General features: G+C 35.7%; 1 long non-coding RNA gene across 1 annotated transcript; it reads right to left on the bottom strand.

Annotated features, from left to right (window-relative positions):
• Positions 1–22,719: 22,719 nt before the first annotated feature.
• LOC128922415 (uncharacterized) lies at positions 22,720–23,366 on the bottom strand. The gene is made up of 2 exons (XR_008471642.1): positions 23,084–23,366; positions 22,720–23,008 (listed from the first exon to the last, which is right to left on the bottom strand). It is a non-coding gene; the product is annotated as an uncharacterized LOC128922415 (long non-coding RNA).
• Positions 23,367–25,447: the final 2,081 nt, after the last annotated feature.

Raw genomic sequence — 25,447 nt, 5'->3', positions numbered from 1 at the left:
CGTGGACCGTAGATTCTCTACTGGATTCAGATCTGATTCAGCTGGGGTGGAAATTACCTTTGAATTTCAAAAACTCTTTATCGATTAATCGCTGCATTATTCTGCTGAAATGTACTCAGGATAAACAAAAATATTCTATATAAGGTCACTAGACTTTGCTCCAACAGCTGCACATAATACTCTGAGTCCATTTTGGTAAAAATGAAAGGTTTTGGAGTGGTTTTTCTATACTTCAAATCTGTCCAAACCATAAGAGACCCACCTCCAAAATTTCGTCATTTTCGTTTCTGTCCGGCAAACTAAATTAACAGTTTTCTCGTCCGAAGAAATAAAAAAAAATCAATTTTTTCAATCTGTATTTGCCTGCAATTCGTAGTCTGCTATTTTATGCCTTGGCAAAAGTGTAGGTTTCGAAACTTTCGTTTCAAATTTTTATGAACACACCGTTGGACGTTCATTTCTTCATTAACCTCTTTCGAATTTAGCTTTCCACCAGAAGGGATACATTTTATCTCACGATTACTCATTTCTCCGATCAATGGAGTCCTTCATGATCGTTTGTTTTTTACCATAACCAATCACCCAATTTAATAAAATTGTTTACAACAAAGTTGCTAGCAACAAAGTTGCTAAAGAGAGTATTATAGTTTTGTTCACATAACGGTTGTTTGTAGCACCCAAAACTAAACGAGTTAGATATAGGGTTATATATACCAAAGTGATCAGGGTGACGAGTGGAGTTCAAATCCGAATGTCTGTCTGACCGTCTGTGCAAGCTTTAACTTGAGTACAATTTAAGATATCTTGATGAAACTTGGCACACTTATTTCTTGACACCATAGGAAGGTGACCAAAATCGGACCACTGCCACGCCCACAAAATGGCGAAAACCGAAAACACATAAAGTGACACAACTAAGCCATAAATAAAGCTATGGAACTAAAATTAAGTATGAAGGATCGCACTATGAAGGGGCATATTTAGATGTAATTTTAAGTGGGCGTGTCCCCGCCCCCAAATAGGTTTTTTTGTACATATCTCGCAAACCAATAGAGCTATATAAACCAAACTTTCTGCAGTCATTTTTTTAGCCACTTCTTCATACAGTCCAAAAATTAAAGAAGATATGTTGTGAAAATAGGCCAAATCGCTTCACAACCACGCCTACTTTCTATATACCAGAACTTTGAAGACGATCTGAATCGTTTATTTTACAATATATAAAGTAAGCATTAGTGCAGAACTTTGCACAAATACTGTATTTATAGTGTGGCAACCCCATTCTAAAAATCGCCGAAATCGGACCTTGGGTTTTTAAGGCCCCATATATCTAACACGAGGACCTCGGTGCTTCTAACCTAATATTATGGTTTCCATCTTTCAATGGACTTTATACAATATATATGGCGAATATGAGGGTCAAATTGTGTATTACATATATAATATAAATAAAGTTAAATAAATAAATTGCGAGAGTATAAAATGTTCCGCTACACCCGAACTTAGCCCTTCCTTACTTGTTATTATTACCTTTATTATATTTCCGTTTGCCAAATTTGCTTTAAATTTTTTACTTTTTCTTCATCTGTAAATTGTTTTCCACGGAATTCTTGTTAAAATAAAAACTAACAAAGAAAAAGAAAAAAATTAAACAAAAACAATCTAAAAAGCTAGCAACTTACGTTTCCATTTTTTCAGTTTTTTACATAAAAACTTTACATTTTCAATTGAAATTTCTATTGCCTTTATAATTATTTCACACTGGCGTAAAATAAAATAACGGTATTCATCCGTTATTATGGATAAACACCAATAAAAGTCCCAAGGAACAATCGTATAAGCATAAATAACAAATTTCCAAAACAATCTTTAATCTAAGTATGCCACTATATTTGATTTTTAAAGAAAATTTGGTGGCCTTTATATTTGTTTCGGTGGGTGTATGCAGTTCTTTGGTTTGAGACTTGCCGCTAACTGACTGTCATTATTCTGGGTCTTGTCCAGTAGAGCATTTTGTTGGAATGGACGATATGGATATTGTTTGGCAATTAAACTGTAAGACCACCATTGGAGGTTCAACTTTGCATTGCGACACTCATTTAACTCAACTTATCAGCAAGTTCTAGGCACTTCATGAGTTACTCCCCCGCAAATTTTATTCACCCAATGAATTTTTTTGTGAAAAACTTTTTGACGAAACAACCAAACAACGTTCTTCAACAAACTTAAAGACATCACCGCATAGTTATTACGTTGGGGCCCGAAAATCGGGCAGTCTATCTTATGCAAACATTCAGAAGGCTGAAATATATATAGTTGGTAAAGTATTCTCAGCCCGCTGCTTTTAAAAAGGAATGTTCTAATTGCTGAGTAACAAGCAAGTACATATGAAAATGACATTTCTCTCTCACCTATTCACTTCATGATCGTCGTGTCGCCAACGAGTATCTTGTCTGTCTTCAACAACACTAAAATTGGATATACTCTATTCATCGATACTACCATGTATTATATATGGGTGATTCTACAATAAGAAGTTTCAATTGCATAGAGAATACGGCCAAAGAGAAACTTTGGATTTTTTTCATTAAACCTCTATATTATGATTTTTGTCCCTTTTATTTATCAATAAATCATCCCCAAAACATTTTTCTCGAAAACTCTTAGTGCCGTCTCATCGGATGTTGACATTGTCCATGCTTCTGCACCATAAAGCAGAACGGGTATGATAAGGGACTTGTAGAGTTTGGTTTTGGTTCATTGAAAGAGGCCTTTAACATTCAAATGTCCACTGAGTCCAAAGTAGCATCTGTTGGTAAGAGCGATTCTGCGTTGGATTGCGAGGGTAATATTTTTGGTATTGTTGATGCTGGAGATGGCTGGAGGCGATAGATACTTAATATAGAAATAATAGATACTTAATTATGCTAATTAAAAATACTTCAGAATACTACGACTTAGAAATTTATGACTGTTACACGACAGAAGACAATTGTCAAGTAAACAATGGGAACGAATAGAAGTCACTGCGCCGGCGCGAAACATGTGCCAGGAGCGCATCAGAGCGGTAAACGATATTGCCCTAAATTTTGAAATGTGATGTCACAAAAAAAAAAAATCGGGAAAAAAGCTAATTTAAAATATTATGTATATGAAATAAACCAAATAATTTTGTTTTTTAATTAACAACACATAATTTTAAATAGTTTACTTCCAATTGAACTTAGTTTAGGTTTAGCATCTCATACAGAAAATATACATATGTATTGTGCGAAAGTTAAATAAAAAGTAGAAAGGGGACAAGCCAGAGGAGATACTTTTTAGACTTTGTAAGGAATTTCAGAAAATATTGTTTTAATTATACAGTAAATTGTAATGTTATTTAATGCACTACATTAATATGATGTCATTCATTTAAAAAAATTGCAACATAAAGGACAAAAACAATACTTTAAGCTGATTGCCGCACAAGTTACCTCTTATCTTAGAATCACCCATATAGAACTTCGAAATTCCTGGTTGTTTATTATAACTTTAACCATTTAGTCACACGGACTCCTTAAAATCAAGAAAGCATAAATAAAACTAACAAACTAAGCATATTATTACACCTTAAAAATATTAATCACAAATCAAAGTAAGAAAAGTCCAATCCTTTTAACATTTTTTAATACTCTTGGAAATTAATTACAACACATGCTTATCGCTTCGCCCAATAAATCTGCCAACAACAATATCAGACTTAATCGGTCTACAATGTGTTCGCTATCGAATTGCGGATGCTGCAATGACATCCGAGACGTCGTAATGATAATTGCGAAGAAATAGGGAGACATGCTTCAGATGTACATCCATATACCCCAGCATAACACACGGATGGGAGAACCACTCTGTGAGCACTTAACATATACAAATATATACAGTATATCAAGAATGAGTTTTCACATTGCAAATAAACACACTTTTTGACTTTCTGTAAAGCAATAAATTTTGCTGCAGTATTTAGATTTTAGATATTAATGCAAAAAAGTGCAAGCGCCATGGAAAAACAAACCAAGAACAACAAAAAACATGCATCATTCAATTTTATTAGTGTCAAACAACTCTTTTTACAATTCGATTATCTTTATTTCTTAGAATGTATTACACAATTTATAGTAATTTATCGTTATAGCGTTTTCACACAGCCAAATTAATTGTTTGATTAAAATTTTGATTGCGAAACCAGTTTTTGCTTTTTCTTCACACTGCCGGCTACCGATAACCGATCAGCTGTTATACATTTTTGTTTGCTTTTCATAAGAAGTTGGTAAGTTTCATCAGCTTATTACTACTTTTTTTATTTATTTCCAGCAGCGACATCCGTCGAGTAGTGTTAATGCTATTTTATCAAAAAATACGACAGAGCTGCAGCGTTTTAATACGCAGAGGCCGGTTTATTGATCAATAAGCTGTTGTGTGAAAAGGCTATTCGTCGAATTGATATTAAAAATTAATTTTTGAATTAGTTGGTGATTAATTTTTGCTTTTTTCACATCTAAAATACCCATATTGTCGTCTTACAGGTCACAGTATTTACGTACGTTACGAACTGTACGAACTGTACGAACTGTACGAACAAATAAGACAAATGGCGCTTACATCAATATCTACCATATACATACATAATATGTATGTATATAAATGTATTGCTGATACTCATCGAATGAAATCTTGAAAGGGTAGAATCGTCTGCGACAATTAGCAGTGATTTTCGACAAGTATTGCCACCACATGCTAAAAAAGATGGAGCATGTCGGATTGTTAATTCGTCTGGTAGAACGTTAAATAGATTTGCAGTTTAGAGATATTCATCAAAACTTTTAAGTATTTTAAGTAGAAGATATAATCAATTCTATGTTGCTTACATTACATGTTGAATTTGGGAAAACTAAGCTCATATCCAATTATGAGCTTACAAATTTATACTATATATGTATGTATATATGCACCCTTAAAGGATGAGGAAAGAATTTCCTTTGTGGTTTGAATCGTACTTTAAAGGAATTCCAATTGAAGGTGAAGAAAGCTATTTTGGATGTCAACTGACACATTTGAGTAATTGCTAAAATTAATTAGCAGGCAGGTCAAAGTGTTTATTGGCAGCTAATTTTGGATAGAATACGGCATGTGTTCCAATTAAATTCGCTGCCATTGCTCTTTTAGATAAGTAGAACTGCAGCTTGCTTACAAGTCAATATATAGTACATATAGTATCATGTAATATGTAGTTTGCGCACGTATTATAAAAAATACTGAAAACAAGTGAGGCAAGGCTATGATAGGGTGTAACCGAACATTTTATAATCTTGCAAGACTCAATTGATGAAACTTTATAGTAACAAGTGAGGAAGAGCTAAGTTCGGATGTAACCGAACATTTTATACTCTCGCAATTTATTTATTTAATTTTATTAATATTACACACAATTCGACTCACATATTCGGCATTTATATGGTATAAAATCCATTGAAAGTTGGAAACTCTAATATATATATAATATGGGAACTAGAGAAAGTTATGACTAATATTTGGCACGGAGACATATTATTAGAAGAAAAATATTCCATCTGAATTTCTTCAAAATATCTGAGAAACTTACCTATATTTTCGGGAAAAAATTTATTCGAAGCTCTGAGGTCCTCATATTCGATATATGGGGCCTTGAATACTTATGGTCCGATTTCGGCTATTTTTAGAAGGGCGATACATCACTATAAATGTAGTATTTGTGCAAAGTTCTGTTCCGATATCTGCAGTGGTGCTTATTTTATATAATGTAAAGTAAACGATTCAGATCGACATCAAAGTTCTTGTATATAGGAAGTAGGCGTGGTTGTGTGTGGTCATAATATATCATTGGGAAGACAAGAAGATATAATGAACCGAATTTCATTGAAATTGGTCGAGTAGTTTCGGAGATATGGTTTTTGACCCATAAGTGGGCGGAGCCAAGCCCATTTAAAAATTTGTATACCATTTTTAGTGCAGCTTTTCTGTACCATCTTTATAATGAAATTTAAGGTTTCTGGTGATTTTCCTTACTGAATTAAATAATTTTTTGTAGTTTTAACATAACCTTTGTATGGGATGTGGGCGTGCTTATAATCCTATTTGCTCCACTGTATAAGGACATACCTGAAGAAAACGACTCCTGAGAGTTTCGTTGATATAGCTTTAGTTGTTTACGAGATATGAACAAAACTTAGTAGGGGGCGGGGTCACGCCCCAAAAATCACATATGTGGCCCCTTCATAGTGCGATCATTCATACCAAATTTTACTTCAATAGCTTATTTTATGTCTTAGTTATAGCTCTTTATATGTTTTCGGTTATCGCCACACTGTGGGCGTGGTAGTGGTCCGATTTCGCCCATCTTCGAACTTAATGGTGTCAAGAAACACGTGTTCCAAGTTTCATTAAGATATCTCAATTTTTACTCAAGTTACAGCTTGCACGGACGGTCAGACGGACGGACGGACGGACAGACATTCGGATTTGAACTCCACTCTTCACCCTGATCACTTTGGTATATATAACCCTATATCTAACTCGTTTAGTTTTGGGACTTACAAACAACCGTTATGTGAACAAAACTATTACACTGTCTTTAGCAACTTGGTTGCGAGAGTATAAAAATGTTGCAAAGGATTTCAATATTTGTTTTGACACCTTCCATTTAAATAAATACCATATACGATAAAGTCAATCAAGAAGATAGGTGGTTAGATAAAGATGGCGTTTTTACGCAGCCAAATGAATTGATCAATCAAAATTTTTATTGAGAAACCCTTTGTTGGCCTTTACACTGCCGGCTACCGATAACCGATCCGCTGTTACACATTTTTGTTTTTGCTTTTCATAAGAAGTTAGTAAGTTTCATCAGCGTCTTTGTCGCAGAGTTGCATTTCATATTCAAGTCGATTAAAATTTAATCAAAAATTAATGTAGATTTTTTATTTTGATGGTAGATCAACCTTAATGCCTTCCCTAAATAAAAGCGGCAGCCGCAAATTACTGTCAAAAAATCGTCATGCCCATATTTGTATGACGCATACCGAAATAACGCGACGGCGACGCTGAGCGGTTGAAAAATTATATTGTGACAGCGCGTTCCGAAGTAACTGCCTTCCCTAAATAAAAGCGTCAGCGGCAAATGACTGTCTAAAAATTCTCATACCCATACAATTTGTATGGCGCATACCGAAATAACGCGACGGCGACGCTGAGCGGTTGAAATTTTCTATTTTGGACAGAGCGTTCCGAAATAAAGTTGGCTGCGAAAAACGAAGTTTCTGTGTACAATAAAATTTCACAACAACAACTCAAGTAAGCATATTAATATTTGACGTAAAGTTGCCGCTTTTATTCAGCGTTTTAATCGAGCAGAGGTCGGTTTATTGATCAATTAGATCCTGTGTAAGAAGGCTATATGATCGAGAATCCTTAAAATAGGGGTATTAGGGACATTGAATATTCTGCGTGAGTGTACGTGTGAAACACACGTACTTGCAATCATTATTACACCATATAAGGATGTCAGGTCAGTTGCTTGCTGACTTCACAAGCAAGCCGTTTGGTACAACCTCACGCATGCATGTATCAACACAAAATACAATGCTTTTATATATTATTTTATTTCTAATTTGATTATTAATTATTTTTGAAAGTCAGTTCATAACTAAAAAACAACTATTAATTTTCTAACTTCATTCGCTATTTTAACTGTTAGTAAAATAATTAATAATTGTGTGTTTAATTCGAAGTAGTACTATCGATTTTTTATTTGCAAAAAATGTAATTTACATAAAGTTTACTGTTTTATAATGATTGCATACACATTTCTACCCAATAATAACAATTGATTGTATGTGTTAAACTAACGGACACTATAAACAATATTGTTACGAAACCAGTATTGGGGGGGTATATTTAGCCATTAACAAGTTTTGGCAAGGTGGCACAGTATTATAAAGAATACCTCTGATTTTTTTTAGAATTTCTGACAGGTTCTCAAGTAGATATCTTTTTCTAGCGCCAACGTACTCCATATAGTGATTAAATCGGAGTACATCTTGGTCCCCATTGTAATGATACCCATCTAAATAGATTATTTCCTCTTTATAGCTTTGTTTACATTTATATGGCATATTTCTGAATAGAATAGGAAATTTATAATTAGGTGAGTATTAGCTTAATCGAAAAATGTTATGCATCACAGCAATAAGAAGAAATTTTTGAAATAAGAGTTATATTTTCGAGGGAATAAATTTAGATTTTGGAGACTAACTTCGGAAACGGTGAAATATCTTTTTTAATTATGACTCATTCCCTAGAAAAAATCTAGTTTGGTCCAATAACCATTGTAGTGTTTTGCTGAGTAATAAATATAAATCAAACGAATATTTATTGTTATTATATATGTATATATATAATATTTGGCGTAGGAACCGCTTTAAGCGATTATAGCCGAATCCACCAAAGCGCGCCACTCATTCATCCTTTTTGCTTTTTGACGCCAACTGGAAACCCCAAGTGAAGCCAGGCCACTTTGCACTTGGTCTTTCCACCGGAGTGGAGGTCGTCCTCCTCCGCGGCTTCCACCAGCGTGTACTGCATCAAACACTTTCAGGGCTGGAGTGTTTCCATCCATTCGTACCAAGAATGATAGAAGACAAGATTACGACATAGTGACACTCTCACGATCCATGAAAGGGAATAGGCAACATAAGAATTGTCAAATGGAAAACGGAAATGTGAAACGTAGTGAACCAAATTGAATAATGTGCAGATAAAATATCACAATGATGGTGATTCCTAAAATCGTCATCTATAAAATGATACAATATAATAAGGCATATTTATAATTACAATTATATGTTTTGTTACAAAAAGTTCGCCATTTTGCCAACTTTTTTGTTGGTTGGAAAAGTGAAAAAAAAACTCTTTATATACGACTTTTTTGTACTATTGTTGTTTAATTCCGCCATTGCGGACTTCTTTTTCAAGTTAATACATTTTTCACTTAGAATTTTAAATAATAATTAAGCACTAGCCTTGACTTCAGGTCCTTTGGTTTTATTGTTTTGTACCACCGTGCAATTTGTCAATTTTTCTTTCGTTTTTTGTTTTGCTCGCGTGTTCTTGAGTCGTGAAAGTGACACTCAACAGGAAATCAAAACCCAAAAAAGCTAACTGTAAACGAATGTCTTAATCTTGTCTTCTATCATTCATGATTCGTACAACATGACCTAGCCAGCGTAGCCGCTGTCTTTTTATTCGCTGAACTATGTCAATGTCGTCGTATAAATCGTACAGCTCATCGTTCCATCGTCTGCGGTATTCGCCGTTGCCAATGTTCAGAGGACCATAAATCTTACGCAAAACCTTTCACTCGAAAACCCAAAGAGTCGTCTCATCGGATGTTGTCATCGTCCACGCTTCGGCGCCATACATCAGGAGCGTACGCACGTCTAAAACACAGGAGACATGTCTTCCGTCTCGATTTGATTGCGCGTGTTTCGACAACCATATTGCGGCGAAGTCGATCAACCTCAGGCCGTTTGGCGATGTTTCGGCATGGAGGCTGAATTTTCCGACTGTTGTGCCAAAGACACCTTCTTTACCCACCGTGGCGTTAAAATCGCCAAGCACGATTTTGACATCGTGGCGGGGGCAGCGCTCATATGTGCGTTCTAGGCGCTCATAGAAAGCATCTTTGGTCACATCGTCCTTCTCTTCCGTTGGGGCGTGGGCGCAAATCAGTGATATGTTGAAGAACCTCGCTTTGATGCGGATTGTGGCAAGACGTTCATCCACCGGGGTTAATGCCAGGACTCGGCGACGGAGTCTCTCTCCCACCACAAATCCAACACCAAATTTGCGCTCCATGTGCATGCTTTCAAATCGTGATCCTTAAAACTTTTGCAGGGGTTGTCATCAAAAGTGGGGTTTCTCATCCGAGGCTCTGATTGTTTTTTCATTGGGGAGGTTGTTTTATGTGGTGGGTCCCAAACCCTACGCACAACCGCAGAAGCGGGCTTCGGGAACGGATGTCTGTTAGCTACCCAGGGGATACTTGGTCTAAAACCGGAAGTCGTGAGCTGCTTGAGTCATATGCAAAATAATGTTATTAGAGTGGAATATTTCAAAATGTCTGCTAGAAATCCAGTAGGAAAGATCAGAATTTAGACAAATGGCCAATTTGTCTTCTATAACATATTGATTATGTATCCCCCTAATATATTACAGATCGATTTATGAACAAGTAAGGAAAGGCTAAGTTCGGGTGCAACCAAACATTTTATACTCTCGCAATTTATTGAAGAAATTTTATTAAGATAACCCACAAATTTACCCATAAATTCGGCATAAAGTTTAATAGAATAACGAAAATCGTCATATATAGATATGAGGGCTGAGGTAATTCCTGAACCGATTTCATTCAATTTCACCAGCAAGGGAGACTCTATCCAATACTATACGCTCACTTAATTTTGCTAAGATATATGACATATTAACCAATACATATATGCGTAATAAAGCCCAATGAATTTTTGAAAAACCTATAATTAGGTATATGGGAGCTAGGGGATGATATTTTTGAAAAACCTATAATTATGTTCATGGGAGCTAGGAGATGTTGGGACCCGATTTTAATAATTTTTGGAACAGAGACACACTATTGGAAGAAAACAATTTCCTCTGAATTACATTAAATTAGCTGAGAGATTTACCCATATTTTCAGTTCAAATTTAACCTTAGGCGCTGAGTTCAACATGTTCGATATCTGGGGCCTTGAAAAGTTATAGTCCGTTTTCGACAATTTTTTCACAAGTGATGCCACTGATCATATACTGTATTTGTGTAAAGTTTTATTTCGCTATCATCATTGGTTCCTAATGTATATATTATAAAGTGAAGGATTCAGATGGAATTCAAAATTGAGTTATAAAGAAAGTAGTCGTGGTTGTGAACCGATTTCATCCATTTTCCACACATGTCATCAGGGTGTCAATAAAATATTATATACCGAATTTCATTGAAATCTGTCGAGTAGTGCCTGAGATATGGTTTTTGACCCATAAGTGGGCGATGCCACGCCCATTTTCCAATTTGTAAAAAGATCTGAGTGCAGCTTCCTTCTGCTATCATTTCTGTGAAATTTTGTGTTTCTGACTTTTCTCGTTAGTGAGTTAACGTACTTTTAGTCATTTTCAACCTAACTTTTGTATGGGAGGTGGGCGTGGTTATTAACCGATTTCTTTCATGGGCTTTATAAGGAAACGACTAAAAGAAACGACGGCAGAAAGTTTGGTTTATATAGCTTTATTGGTTTGCAAGATATATTCAAAAAACATATTTGGGGGCGGGGTCACGCCCACTTTTCCAAAAAAATTACATTCAAATGTGCCCCTCCCTATTGCGATCCTATATTCCAAATTTTATTTTCATAACTTTATTTATGGCTTAGTTATAGCTCTTTATGTGTTTTTGGTTATCGCCATTTTGTGGGCGTGGCAGTGGTCCGATTCCGCCCATCTTCGAACTTAACCTTCTTATGGTGCCAAGGAACACGTGTTCCAAGTTTCATTAAGATATCTCAATATTTACTCAAGTTACAGCTTGCACGGACGGACAGACGGACAGACGGACGGACGGACGGACGGACGGACAGACAGACATCCGGATTTGAACTTTACTCGTCACCCTGATCACTTTGGTATATATAACCCTATATCTAATTCGTTTAGTTTTAGGACTTACAAACAACCGTTATGTGGACAAAACTATAATACTCTCTTTAGCAACTTTTGTTGCGAGAGTATAAAAATTGTAGAACGTTAATTTTATTTTAACCTCCTCTATGAGATGTGGATGAATCTTTTGTTGTAAGCAGATGACCAAAAACAGTTATACTTGCATACAACGATTGGGGCAGGTTTCATCTAGTTAAATGTTTGGTTATGTCAGATTTGGTTTTTGCAAATGCTATTTGGTTTTTGCAAATGCTGTGTTAATCTTAAACTATTAATCATTGCTAAAAGCAAACAATTAAGATATTTAATTGTAACTAAAATCCATAAAGGAGGCCATTGTAGAAATTGCGAATCATATATCTAAAAAATCAATTTTAGATTTATACTTACATAATATTCTACCTAAAACAATATTTTTTTATAATATACATAAGTATAAGTGCATATTTTCTATAATACATCTGCCTCAAAGTTTGATGGTGTCAAAAAATTATGTTACGAATAAACTTACACAAACGAATGGACAGATTATGATAAATGTCATAAGAACAAGAGACTACTTATGAATGAGTTATGCAACGCAACAAGAAAAGCAATTAGCAGTGGTGGGGATATTGTACTAAACAGGGGTGCCCGGGTAGAAAGCCCCGAATGTAACGATATAAAATTCAACATTTTAATTAACATATTTACTCACATATATAGGGGGGTTGGCTTTGCAATGGATTTTGAACCATCTAAAAACTATCTAAAATGTACAGTAAGTTTAAATATACTAGGAAGGATACAATGATTTGTTTGCATCATACCTCCAGAAAGAAAAAGCTGCGCGATATGCAATCCCTTTTTGCCTTAGTGTTTTTTACTAGTAAACACTGGCATGAAAAATACTTGGCGCATGAAAATGGACAGATGAAATAACTCGCCGACATAGCGCCAACGATCCTCCTCTTTCCAGTACTCACGCCATCGTTGACAAACTCCAAACTTTAGCAGCGCTCCAGCATTTGAGTGAGATTAATGCGGTGAGGAAAATCATAAATTAATTAGGAAAGAATGAGAAACGGGGCAGCGACATCTTACGCCCCACTAGACTAAGCTATGCCATTGGATGATTGCGGCAAGGCGGCTAGGCGTAATAGCGGGAAGTGACAATATTAGATGTTGGTGTTTTCAAAATAATCCAAAACACTTATTAGTGACACTTAGCAGCGATTTATTGTTGCGATCAAGTTGCTGTGAAGTGTTGTGGGGATTGTGCCCGTGAGTTGATATTTATAAATATGTAGAAATGTATGCATGTGTAATAGTCACCAACTGCTCCGCTGTGGCGTAGGTAGAAGTCATTTCGATGGGGATTTAATTTGGCAGCCAAGAGTTTTCCTCAATTTATAGTTAAAAATTTGGTGTTTTTAACCAAATAAGCTACATAATTTTATTAGATATACTTCCATAAACTTTTCAAAGCAGTGCTTAAAGCTGGTTGAAGATACACTTTAATTCTGTAAGCATGTCTTTGAGGAGCCATAACCCCACTCTCAAATAACTTAAACTGTAACTATGGAGTAGATATGATATATATATATATATATGTTTATCAATAAAGCTGTGAGCGTTATTAAAAGGGCGGTGAATGGCGTCATGTCTTTGAATGCAGGCCTCATTAGGGTCGCAGAAGTGCTTAACGACATAATTGTATCTGTATGTACACGGTATAGCGAAGAAACCATGGATGAGAGGGAGACTGTGCTGCTATTATGTCAGAACAATTTACAGGTGTTGTCGCAATGTTTTAAGGATATTTTTCTTGGAAGAAAACACATTTGTATGTATGCCAGCTCATAAAACCCATAAATGTTTGCTTAATTTGAATATCATTATTATTCGTCACTTATGTGCAACCAGCAAAGAAAGTACATATTTCTTTACACACATAAACGTATGGATCAGAACTTGGCGCGATAGACGCACATAATCTATTATCATTTATGACACAAATAGATTGTGACTCCAATCCCGAAATAAGAAGTTGTACTTCTAACATGTGTGCATATGAGGAATGGTTTTAATTCAATTCATTTAAATACCACAAAAACATGTGATCACTTTAGTAAATACATATTTTAAAGTAATTAGTAGGGAAATTTGGCGCCGGCAATGGAATGTGGAAATGATAATTACACATGGAAATACATACATATGTATGTGTACATTTAACACTAAAACAACACTAAAAAGGTTAATAAATTTGAAATAGATAATTAAAATAACTCCACTTAGTTATTGTTTACCAAAGGAGTGTGTTAAATTAGTTTTGAGGTATATTTTAACACTGATAATTGCGGGGTAACCTGAATCATTGGAACTTCCAAAGTTGTTTCCTTTTTTAACAATCCCGTCAGTTAGTTTAGTTTTGTCCTTGTATATTTTTTTATATTGGGGAAAGAATATATCGCTCGAGTGATGTGACAAGATCGATATCTTTGACGTGATGAGAGAATCAGATATGTAGTAGATAGTATGAATTTACATATTTATTTACATAATTTACCTTTGGGATTAGTTAGTGGAAAGTCAGTGGCCGGTCAATTGCACGTAAACACCAAAATGATTATCTCTTTTAAGTAGTGAAATTTATCGCTTTGATTGTTTTTCTATTCTGTTTATGGGTATATTGCACTAACAAAATTAAATTTAAATATTGTACATTTGAACTATTTGTTGCAAAACCCGCAATCATATGAAAAAGACAATTTAGTAGTAGGGGTTCCATCGATTTTTGATCGAAACATTCTTTCGTAATCCGACTTGTATGTTTGGGCTCATTGTCCTGTTGGTTATCTTCTAAGTCCATTTTTTGTGCTGGGGGCTCTAAATTTGTACTCAGCATCACTCCCGTCATTTGCCTTCGATTAATACGAGATTTGATAGACCACTGCAGACAAGGGCGTAGCCAAGTCCACATGTAGGGTGGGGCTGAAAAAAAATTTTTAATTCCAGTAACTTTTTTTATATTATTTTTATACCTTTCATGCTAATAAAAGTTTTCTTGGATTCGCTGAAAACTCATCCAGATTTTGCGTTTCCATTTCCGCTTGATTCTCTTTGACTAAAGCCCGGTGGGTGCTAAGCATGCACAATCCTGAAAAAATAAAATTTACGTACTTAATTATTTATAAAAAATGCTTGCTTTAATTACCATTCAACCGATTCTCTCCCATTGTTGTTCTCAGCCATGTCTTTACTCTTCTGAGAGTGCTGAACGACCGTTCAACAGTGGCAGTTGTGCAGGGAATTGCGAACAGAATTTCAAGTCCCTCCCTTATCCTCGGATAAAAATCTGAGCTATTATAAGCACATAGTAAATCTAACTCATCTCCTTCCTTATCTAAGTGAGTACTCGAATTAACGAAAAATTCGATGTAACGAACAGGCCTGACAATTAATGTGTTCGTTATTTCGGAAAACTACTGTATATGTTTTCCTATTAACAATACTCGGCGCATTCAATGTGAAAACAATCAAAAGGCACTTAAAAGAGGAAAATTGCAATTAGTTTTATATTTGTGGCTTAAATATTACAGTTACAGCGGGAAAGGCACTTAAGCGGAGAAATTTATATGCAATTTAGAGAAAAAACAACGATGCTGCAAAATATTGTCACTTAAGCGGGAAAGGAACGTACATACATATTACGAAAACAAACTATTATACCACGTGCAACATGTTGCGAGAGTATAAATATGATTATTACTTTTACACTATACAATATTTTATGACTTCAGGGAAACAAACAAAAACTTGATAATGTCTGGTAATTTACATCTGTGCTCATCGTTTTCTAGGAAAATATGAAATCAGCGAACTGGCACTCCAACTGAACATACGCCTTTTCCATGTACTAACATGACACAAATGCACATACAATATTTTTTTTTTTTATCGAAGGGGGAATCTTCTAATTTCATAATTTCGTCAGCTTTATATCTACCTTATGGGATTACTGTTAAGTATTACTTCGCAAGGTAAGCTTTGCCTATTGGCTCGCGTCTCTCATTGAATTTCTCCTCTGTTTATGGCCCTGCTTTCGGTCTTTCGTATTCGTTCCACGGTTTTGACATTCCTCCAGACTCCTTGGTTTTTCTTCTTTTCGTTCTTCTATCGTTAATGGCCTACCGAGTATTTTACTGGAATCGTATATTCTTCTGAGTTCAAGGGCAATTAAATCTGGTGGCATTATGTCTGCTAACAGCCTCCTGCGATACTGTTCGGAATACGTTGGCTACTTTAACGCCGCTTAATCTGAATAGCGAGATCACCATTTTGGCATATGCTTTGTGACCCAATGCTTGCACCCACGCAGGTGCCGCATACAACGCAATAGATTGACTAGTTTTCGCTAAAAGCAACCTTCTATTTTGATTTGGACCACCTATGTTGGTCATAATTTGCGATAAGGCAGAGATCACTCGTGGAGCCTTTTTACAGGTTTTCTCGATATGAGTTTTGTAATTAAGTCTAGCATCTAATATTATGCCCAGGTACTTTAGTGATGGGTGTATTGTAATGGTATACCCATCAATGTTTAGAGTAGTAACCTCTATTTTCTTTCTACTCGTAATCAAGACTACTTCAGTTTTCTGTATCGCCCGCTGAAGTTTTGACACTCCAGCCAGTTTTTAATCTTTGGGACGTAGAAACACACACGCTTTGAAGCTGATGTAACTCTACTCTGTAATAATGGGCCTAATCATTGAATCCGCAGCGAATTCGATTTCGATACGATAAAGATTTTCGATCGAAAATGTTCATGCAATCATTGATTCCGTCTATAAACTGCTTTACCACAAAGTGAGAACTAAAACTGTTGTATCGACAAATGCGACAAATTTGAAAGTTTCTGTGCTTTTTGCTTTATTCAAAAAAAATTAAAACTGACCTTTAACTATTGTGAAATTTCTTCCATAAAAATATTTAATTCGCCTGAGGCTCTTTGAGAAAATTCTTTCGCTATTTCGAGTGGACAACTTTATATCGCTTTTAAACATTTTTAATTTATTTTTGTTAGTCCGTTATTGTCTCTCGTCTCTAAAATACCCATTTAAAACTTGATTTAGTCCGTCATCAGTAATTGTTTACATAAAAACTTCCAAATGGTTTATTTCTTTTACATTTCCGAAACTCATTCACCAACGGATAGATTTCGAGCAAAATTTTCGATTTTGCGGATTCAATGATTTCGTAATTAGCGACATCTATTAGCAGCGTAATGTATTTTTTCGAGTCGGTAAGTGAGTTCAATGTGATCGTAAATTTTATTTTCGATACGGATTCAATGATTCCGACGTAAAATTTTTCGATCGAATCGAACCATTTTTCGATCGCAACGGATTCAATGATTAGGCCCAATATATTATTATACGTTCTTTGATAGCAGTTCAGTGATTCTAATTCGATCACTGTAGAAATCACAGTTCGAAAGTAGCAAACACAGTTCCGTAGCAGTAGCTGTTCGAAAAGTAGCAATATGTATAAAATCACAGTGATTTAAAAATAGCAATCACTGAAATCACAGTGATTCAAAAATAGCAATATCGCTCATCACTAGTTTGAACTCTTTAGGTAACTGGTACCAAAAATCTTCTAACTCATTAAAATAATAAATCGGTGTTGGTAACATTTTTTTCTTAATAGTGTGATGTTGGGTAATGACCGACGCACCAAAGTGTGAATATTAAACTCGATGACCAACCTTTTAGTGCAATTGTCCCATCTAATTTGTTTGATTGAATCCACTACATTGTATCTCGTACTTACCAAAAATTTTGTGATTTCAATGTCATTAACGCTATCGTACTTACAAAGAAAGTGACCAGTATGTAACGACTTCATTAGTAGGAGTGTACGCCGATTTGCATAAGAACATAAAACATATCTGAATTTACACCATACAATGTGTTTGAATGCAATATAAACAAAACATATCTTATTTCTTCGGATGCGTGTTGCGAGTTCGTGTGTTCCTGATATGTAAAGTGAGATGAGTGGTTTTAGAGCTCTCGAAAAGACAAATGAATGCCAAATTTTACCGCAAACATAATGCTTCACTTTCATTTCATTTAGTAACACACATTGATATGTATGTACAATATAGAAACACACCTACGTGTACAAGTGAACAGGCGTATTTATGTATGTATTCCCAATGGTACTTCAAGAGAGAACGATTAATTAATGTCCTCACTCCAGTTTCCCAGTTTCCTGAGTTCATGGCACCAGTAAACGGATCCAAGCGTTCGCTCGAGTTGTTCCAGTGATTTATGCCTTTGCGGTGACAAACACTTGAAATGTGATGATTTATAATGAAGACGCATGTATTAGTATTAATTAAATTTTGACACGGACGCGCTCGATTTAAAGCCAAATGGCAGTGGAATTGCCGGAATTACTTCTTGGATGGTTTTTTGTGTGTGAATAAATTCTTTTGCAAAAATTTCAACACAAGTAACACGCACATCTGGTTCCGGGTAATGTCAACAAACAGAAAACACCAGAGAAGCACTAACAATTTCAACTGAACCAATCATATTACACTAATTACAATTTAATTAATATTAAGAGCGGTTAGAGTCCCTAAATATTTTCTCATAGAACCAATCAATTATCAAGATATCAATTGTACGTTAACCTGTTAATGATTTCAAAATGTGCAATAAATTGACAACACTTGGATTTTGTGGAGTATTTATTGGCATTTATATTTTCCTAAAGCAATTCAATTAGTTATAGAATCACTGTTAGAAGAGTTAAAGATGTAAAACGTCACAGAGAACGAGAAAAGAAGTGCAGTGTATCAAAGTTGTTTACAAAAGTGTATAATTATCAAATTCGTGATTGAAACATTTAGACATTTTAAGCTTGATACTTACATCAGTAGAAACATTATTGAACTGAAAGGCTCCCTTTCTCTATGATTGGTCCTCTTGACTTGATTGACCAACTGGTATTGGAGGAGTGTAGTGCCAAAAGAAATGACATCATTAGACGTATGTATGTTGTTATTATTTGTACATTAGTTTTTATATTTCTTATTTTAGAGTGAATAGTTCATGTTTCGAACAACCCATTTTAACTTGAGTGGAAATATGTATAATTGGCCTTGAGAATTATGCTAATCTTTGTGGATATAATCCGTTGGTGTTTCAGCCTTTAGTTAAGTTAGAAAAAATTGGAAAATGAGTGAGTTAGCATTATTTTGAAGCTAGAAATGTTGATGTTGTGGTAAAATGTAATATGATTAATGTTATCTAAAACTGCCTTACAGCGCCATTGCATAGAGTTGACTATGCCTTCACAACGCGGTTTAGGTATTTTTTCCAAGAATTCTTCACTATTGCCCAAAGTTGGAAATTATTGTCTGGTTTGGCTTTTCTGACTTTATTCTTAATATCAGTCAGAGTAATATTTTCATTTATCACGAGATAATATCAAACACTAGACCCATTGACTTCGCTTCCTTGTCTATTCTGGAAAAAGCAGAACTAACGGCGAGGTTATTAAGTCCAACGATATCAATATCATAAACGTACTCTTAGAGAAGATTGTACCTTCTTTATTTGGCACTGTGGCTCGAATTATGTGCCATTCAGGTTCAAGTTCGTCGTAACAAAATGATGAATATCCCTCGTAACGAAAATCTAGAAATTACAGACCAGTGTTCGAAATCTGGTAATTCTAAGAATAGCCTTATTCAAGGAAGCTAAGGAAATGTGGTAAAAGGCAACGCTGTGCAAATGCAACAACCTCAAAATCCACCAAATGGAGGTATTGAAAATATGATTCCAAATCTTACGCCACGTCCAGCGTAGACACGACAAATGCGTTGAGTGCGGGCAGATCACAAAAACCAAACATAATAATAATAACAAATGTAAGCACTATTTTGCCATAGTGCGTGTATTTCGATGTCGCCGCATATCACCTTTTGTTTGATCAAAATCTTTTGATTTTGGCCGCAGTATCATGCGAGAAAATATGACATTTCCATGGTGAAAATTGGAATTAAAATTTCGGAATTTCAAAACAGAAATATTTTGTCGAATAAAAACTATTGTAGAACCGCATGCTACAGTGCAGTTACAAGCCACAACAAATTATTTAAAAAATCGGTTCTGACCTCAATCTATTGTCCACCTCGCTTTAAAATTACAGACTTTTTTGGAAAGCTAGGTCCAAGAGTTCTAGCAGATGGAGATTACAATGCAAAACACATACATATACTGGAGCTCCCGTCTTATTAATCCGAAAAGAAGACAGCTGGACTACACTTTTCTAAATAAGCACAATAACCTTGATATAATATCTCCTGGTAAGACGACATACTGGCCCAGTGATAGAAACAAAATACAAGACTTAATAGATTTTGCTGCAATCAAAAATATAGATAGATCGCTTATAACTGCAGATACATGTACTGACATATCTTCTGATCATTCTCCTGCACTTATAAAGTTATGCAGCCCATGATATTTGATCCAAAAGTATCTCTAACATCTTATAAAACTAGAAAATATATCAGTAGCCACATTAAAATCGATTTAAAAATAAATATAGGAAGAGATATTGATGAAAGTATAATAGAATTTAATGATGTAAACTAATGTAGCTGTCTTGGCAACACCAAAAAGATACATTAAGGTTTTTAGAAACATCACTACTAATGAAATAGAAAAGCTTGTAAACGAGAAAAGCCGAGCGAGACGTGAATGGCAATTAAGTCGTTCCCCTTCAACTATGCGTCAACTGAAATCTGCTGTACGTAAGTTAAAACAAGTAAGGAAAGGCTAAGTTCGGGTGCAACCGAAAATTTTATACTCTCGCAATTTACTGATATATTTTTATTAAGATAACACACAATTTGACCCAATTTGAAAATCCTATAATTAGGTATATGAGACCTAGGGGAAGTTACACTATTAGAAGAAAAATATTTCCTCTAAATTAAATTAAGATACCTGAGAGATTTATCGAAATTTTCGGTGAAAAATTACCATGGGGCACGTAATGCTTCATATTCGATATTCGGGGCTTTGAAAAGTCCGATTGCGACAATTTTTTCACAAGTGATGTCACATATCATATACAGTATTTGTTTAAAGTTTTATTTCGCTACCTTCATTGGTTCCTTATGTACATATATATTATAAAGTGAAGGAAGAAGATGGAGTTCAATATTGAGTGACATGGGAAGTTGTCGTGGTTGTGAACCGATTTAATCCATTTTCCACACGTGTCATCAGGGTGTCAAGAAAATATTATATACCGAAGTTCCTGAGATATGGTTTTTGACCCATAAGTGGGCGATGCCACGCCCATTTTCCATTTTGTCAAAAAATCTGAGTGCAGCTTCCTTCTGCAATTTTTTCTGTAAAATTTAGTATTTCTGACGTTTTTCGTTACTGAGATAGCCCACTTTTAGTAATTTTCAACCTAACCTTTGTATGGGAGGTGAGCGTAGTTATTATCCGATTTCAACTAATTTCATGGTGTGTGGTGGGGTACGTAAGAGAACCGACTGCAGAAAGTTTGGTTTATATAGCTTTATTGGTTTGCGATATATATACAAATAACCGCCCAAAAGCCCAAAAGTGGTCCGATTTTGCCCATTTCGGTTCCAAGGAACATGTGTTCCAAGTTTCATCAAGATATCTCAATTTTTACTCAAGTTATCCGTTGCACGGACGGACAGACAGGCATTCGGATTTGACTCGTCTCGTCACCCTGATCATATTGATATATATAACCCTATATCTAACTCGTTTAGTTTTATGACTTACAAACAACCGTTATGTGAACAAAACTATAATACCCTCTTAGCAACTTTGTTGCGAGAGTATAAAAGCGCTTAAACGCAATGAAGAATTCAACACTGAAATTGTATAAAGAACCTTTGTCGAATGAAAATTTGGGCACGTAGTAATGAGGAAAAGGCAAATTGCTTCGCAAATCATATAGAAAAGGCGTTCGATAAGGTCTTGCAAGAAGGCCTTTTATGAAAATGAAAAACGTTTTACCTTACGAATTGCGTAAAACATTGGAGTCATATTTAAGAAATAAGAAATTTACAGTTAAAGTAGCAGATTTCATATCAGAAGAACTAGCAATAAGGGCTGGTGTACCTACATAAGTGCAGTGTATTAGGCCAAACTCTGTACATAATATATACAGCAGACTATCCAATAGCTAATAACATTTTGACATCCACAGTTAAAATAAACAATGTACTAATACCCCAAGCGTATGAAGTAACTTATCTTGGGATTCACCTGGAGAAGGCTGACGTGGTGGAAACATATAGCGAGTAAAATAACTTGTATGAAGTTAAGATCAGCAAATTTAAATTGGCTTTTAAACAAAAATTCTAAACTTAACCTGGACAACAAAGTCCTGTAATACAATGCAATCATAAATCCGATTTGGATGTATGGTATTCAACTGTGGGATACGACCTGTGCAACCAACATTGATATAATTCAGAGATTCCAATCTAAAATGCTTAGAACAATAACGGGTTCACCATGGTACATGCGTAACGAAAATATCCATAATGATCTTGATATTCCTATGGTAAAGAAGGAGATAGAGGACAGCAGAAAGAAATATATTTCTAAACTTCGTGAACATTCAAACCCATTGGCAAATGCCTTGGTACATTCCCGCAATCAAACACGTTTAAAAAGAGGCTCTTTTAGTCATAAATAGATTTAAGATTTCAATACTCATTGTTAGGCTTTCAACAAAGCAGATCCAATAAATAAAGAAATATTGAAGGAAAAAACGACAGTTTACACAGCCATGTTAGTTTTGCAGGGATAAACAAGATCTTGTATTTCTAACTTTTATACATATAAAACATTTGCATGGAATTTTTATATCTATATTTTATTATTTTCTGAATATCACTACTACCCAGTTTTTTGTAGCTCATCAATGCCCCCCACTCAAAAAGGGAGGGGCGATACATAATTTTTTGGATAATTTGGAAAGACTTTGGTCTACATTTGTTACCAACATTAAACAAGTAAGAACAGTCATTTCGATAGTACATATAAACATGCATGACATCTCCACAGACGTCCATACGCCTTTGAGGCTCGGGAGTTTCCTTCATGAAATCTGCACAAATCGTTGTCGCTCTGTTTGCGTTCGCCTTAAACGAAAGAAATATAAATTTTATAAGTTTGTATTTGGATTGCGGCCAGCAGTTTGTTTTTTACTTGCCTACCCCATAACTGCACATTTAAAACGTCTTAATTATTCATAAACTATTTTACAAACGACGTGAAAATTCGTTAATTAGGCGTCTGGTTGCATGCACCGAGAGTCATGAGAGTCTGCAACAGTGCACATGGTCGACCAATAATTGCAAAGAATTTTAAAAGATTTTAATGATTTAATTTGAAGAAGTTTTGAAATGTCAACTTTATGCTAAATAAATGTTTGATTGTCAACTGTTTTGAATTTCTTGTTATTTTTCTGAATATGTTGTTGTTAGGAGTAGGATGAGAGAAGAGGATCTTAAATTTAACTTACCTCTTTCTTATTTTAACACCAGAGTCTAGACGAAAATTTATTTATTTGAAGTGATTGTTATTAAATGAATATATCAAAAACTAAAGAAAAATTAATATGTATACCATATTTTCCCGTTATTCAACATTTGTACAACGTTTCCAAAAATTAAAAAAAAGCAAGTAAGTAAAGGCTAAGTTCGGGTGCAACATTTTATACTCTCGCAATTTACTGATATAGTTTTATTAAGATAACACACAATTTGACCCTTCCTCCGGCGGGTACTGCATCGAAGCTTTCAGAGCTGGAGTGTTTTCGTCCATTCGGACAACATGACCTAGCCAGCGTAGCCGCTGTCTTTTTATTCGCTGAACTATGCCATTCTGCGGCATTCGTATTAATTTTCCTCTCGGAAACTCCTAGTGTCGCCTTATCTGATGTTGACAGCGTCCACGCTTCTGCACCATAAATCAGGACGGGAATGATAAACGACTTGTAGAGTTTGATTTTGGTTCGTCGAGAGAGGACTTTACTTTTCAGTTGCCCACTCAGTCCAAAGTAGCACCTGTTGGTAAGAGTGATTCTGCGCTGGATTTCGAGGCTGACATTGTTGGTGTTGTTGATGCTGGTTCACAGATATACAAAATTATCTACGACTTCGAAGTTATTACTGTCAACAGTGAAGTGGGAGGCAATATGCGAATGCGCTGACTGTTTGTTTGATGAGAGTAGATATTTCGTCTTGTCATCGTTCACCACCGGACCCATTCGCTTCGCTTCCTTATCCAGGCGGGGAAAAGCAGAACTAACGGCGCGGTTGTGCAATGATATCTAAATCATCGGCGTATACCGATATCTGTACACTCTTATAGAAGATTGTACCTTCTCTATTTAGCTCTGCAGCTCGTATTATTTTTTCCAGCATCTAGTTAAAGAAGTCACACGATAGAGAGTCACCTTGTCTGAAACCTCGTTTGGAATCGAACGGCTCGGAGAAGTCCTACCCAATCATAACGGAGCTTTTGGTGTTGTCAACTGACACAGCCGTATTAGTTTTGCGGGGATGCTAAATTCAGACATCGCGGCATAAAGGCAACTACTTTTTGAGACAGATTCGACTGTCCATTGTGACACCTGGAAAAACTCCTAACGGTTCACTAAGACCCTTATGTTGCGACGAAGCGCTTGGACTCAATAATAAAGTTATTAAGTCTGCTTATGTCGATTCCAGTCACTTCGCTGGGTTCGCCGAAGATATGAGGTGCTTTAACCTAAGTCTGGCGAATGCTGGACATTGAAGACGGAAGTGCTTGGACGATTCCTCTTCGCCTTCCTCCAAACAGCTTTGGCAACTAGCATCAGATATGATCCCTAGCCTCACCGGGTGTGTGCCTATTGGGCAATGACCAGTAAACACTATAATGATCGCGGAGAGATGAGCCTCACTGAGCAACAGTAGCTGCAAATACCGTTTTCGATCCATTGTGGGCCAAAAGGACCTCGCCTTTGCAGTAAGCGTGCTGCGCCGTAAGCAGCTTATTTCAGCAGACACGAGGAAAGGCTGACGGGCCTGAAATCCTTAGCCGTAACATGGGAACTTTTCCCGGCTTTTGGGATGAACGACACTCTAACCTGCCATCGGAATGTGGCCCAACCTAACACAGTTCGCGTAGATAGGGACCAACCAGCAGGACACCACTGCAGGACACCTTTGCCGCTCGGTAGGTATAATGCCGTCCGGTCCTGGAGACTTGAACGGTTTAAAAGTGTTCAAAACCCAGGTTACGTGGCATTCATTCACAAGGTTAAGATATATGTAAGTAAGTCTGTTCATATTGAAACTTGACTCGACAAGCTTATTTCTCTGCCTTTTACCTAAACTCAATTTCGATTTTGAATCAATACATAACCAATAAGAATTTTATTTACATAATTTGTCTGCTTAAAGTGAACTTCTGACCACCGTGCCACTATGCGCTCTCCGTCACACTCGTTCCGCAACAGAATTCGCGTCCATCCCTGAATATGTCAAGTTGATTTAGTTTTGCGATTAAATTTGCCGCACTGACAAAATGTT

This window comes from Zeugodacus cucurbitae, chromosome 6 (genome assembly GCF_028554725.1).
Source record: "Zeugodacus cucurbitae isolate PBARC_wt_2022May chromosome 6, idZeuCucr1.2, whole genome shotgun sequence".
Lineage (NCBI taxonomy): Eukaryota > Metazoa > Arthropoda > Insecta > Diptera > Tephritidae > Zeugodacus > Zeugodacus cucurbitae.
This window is presented reverse-complemented; position numbering and strand designations above follow the sequence as displayed.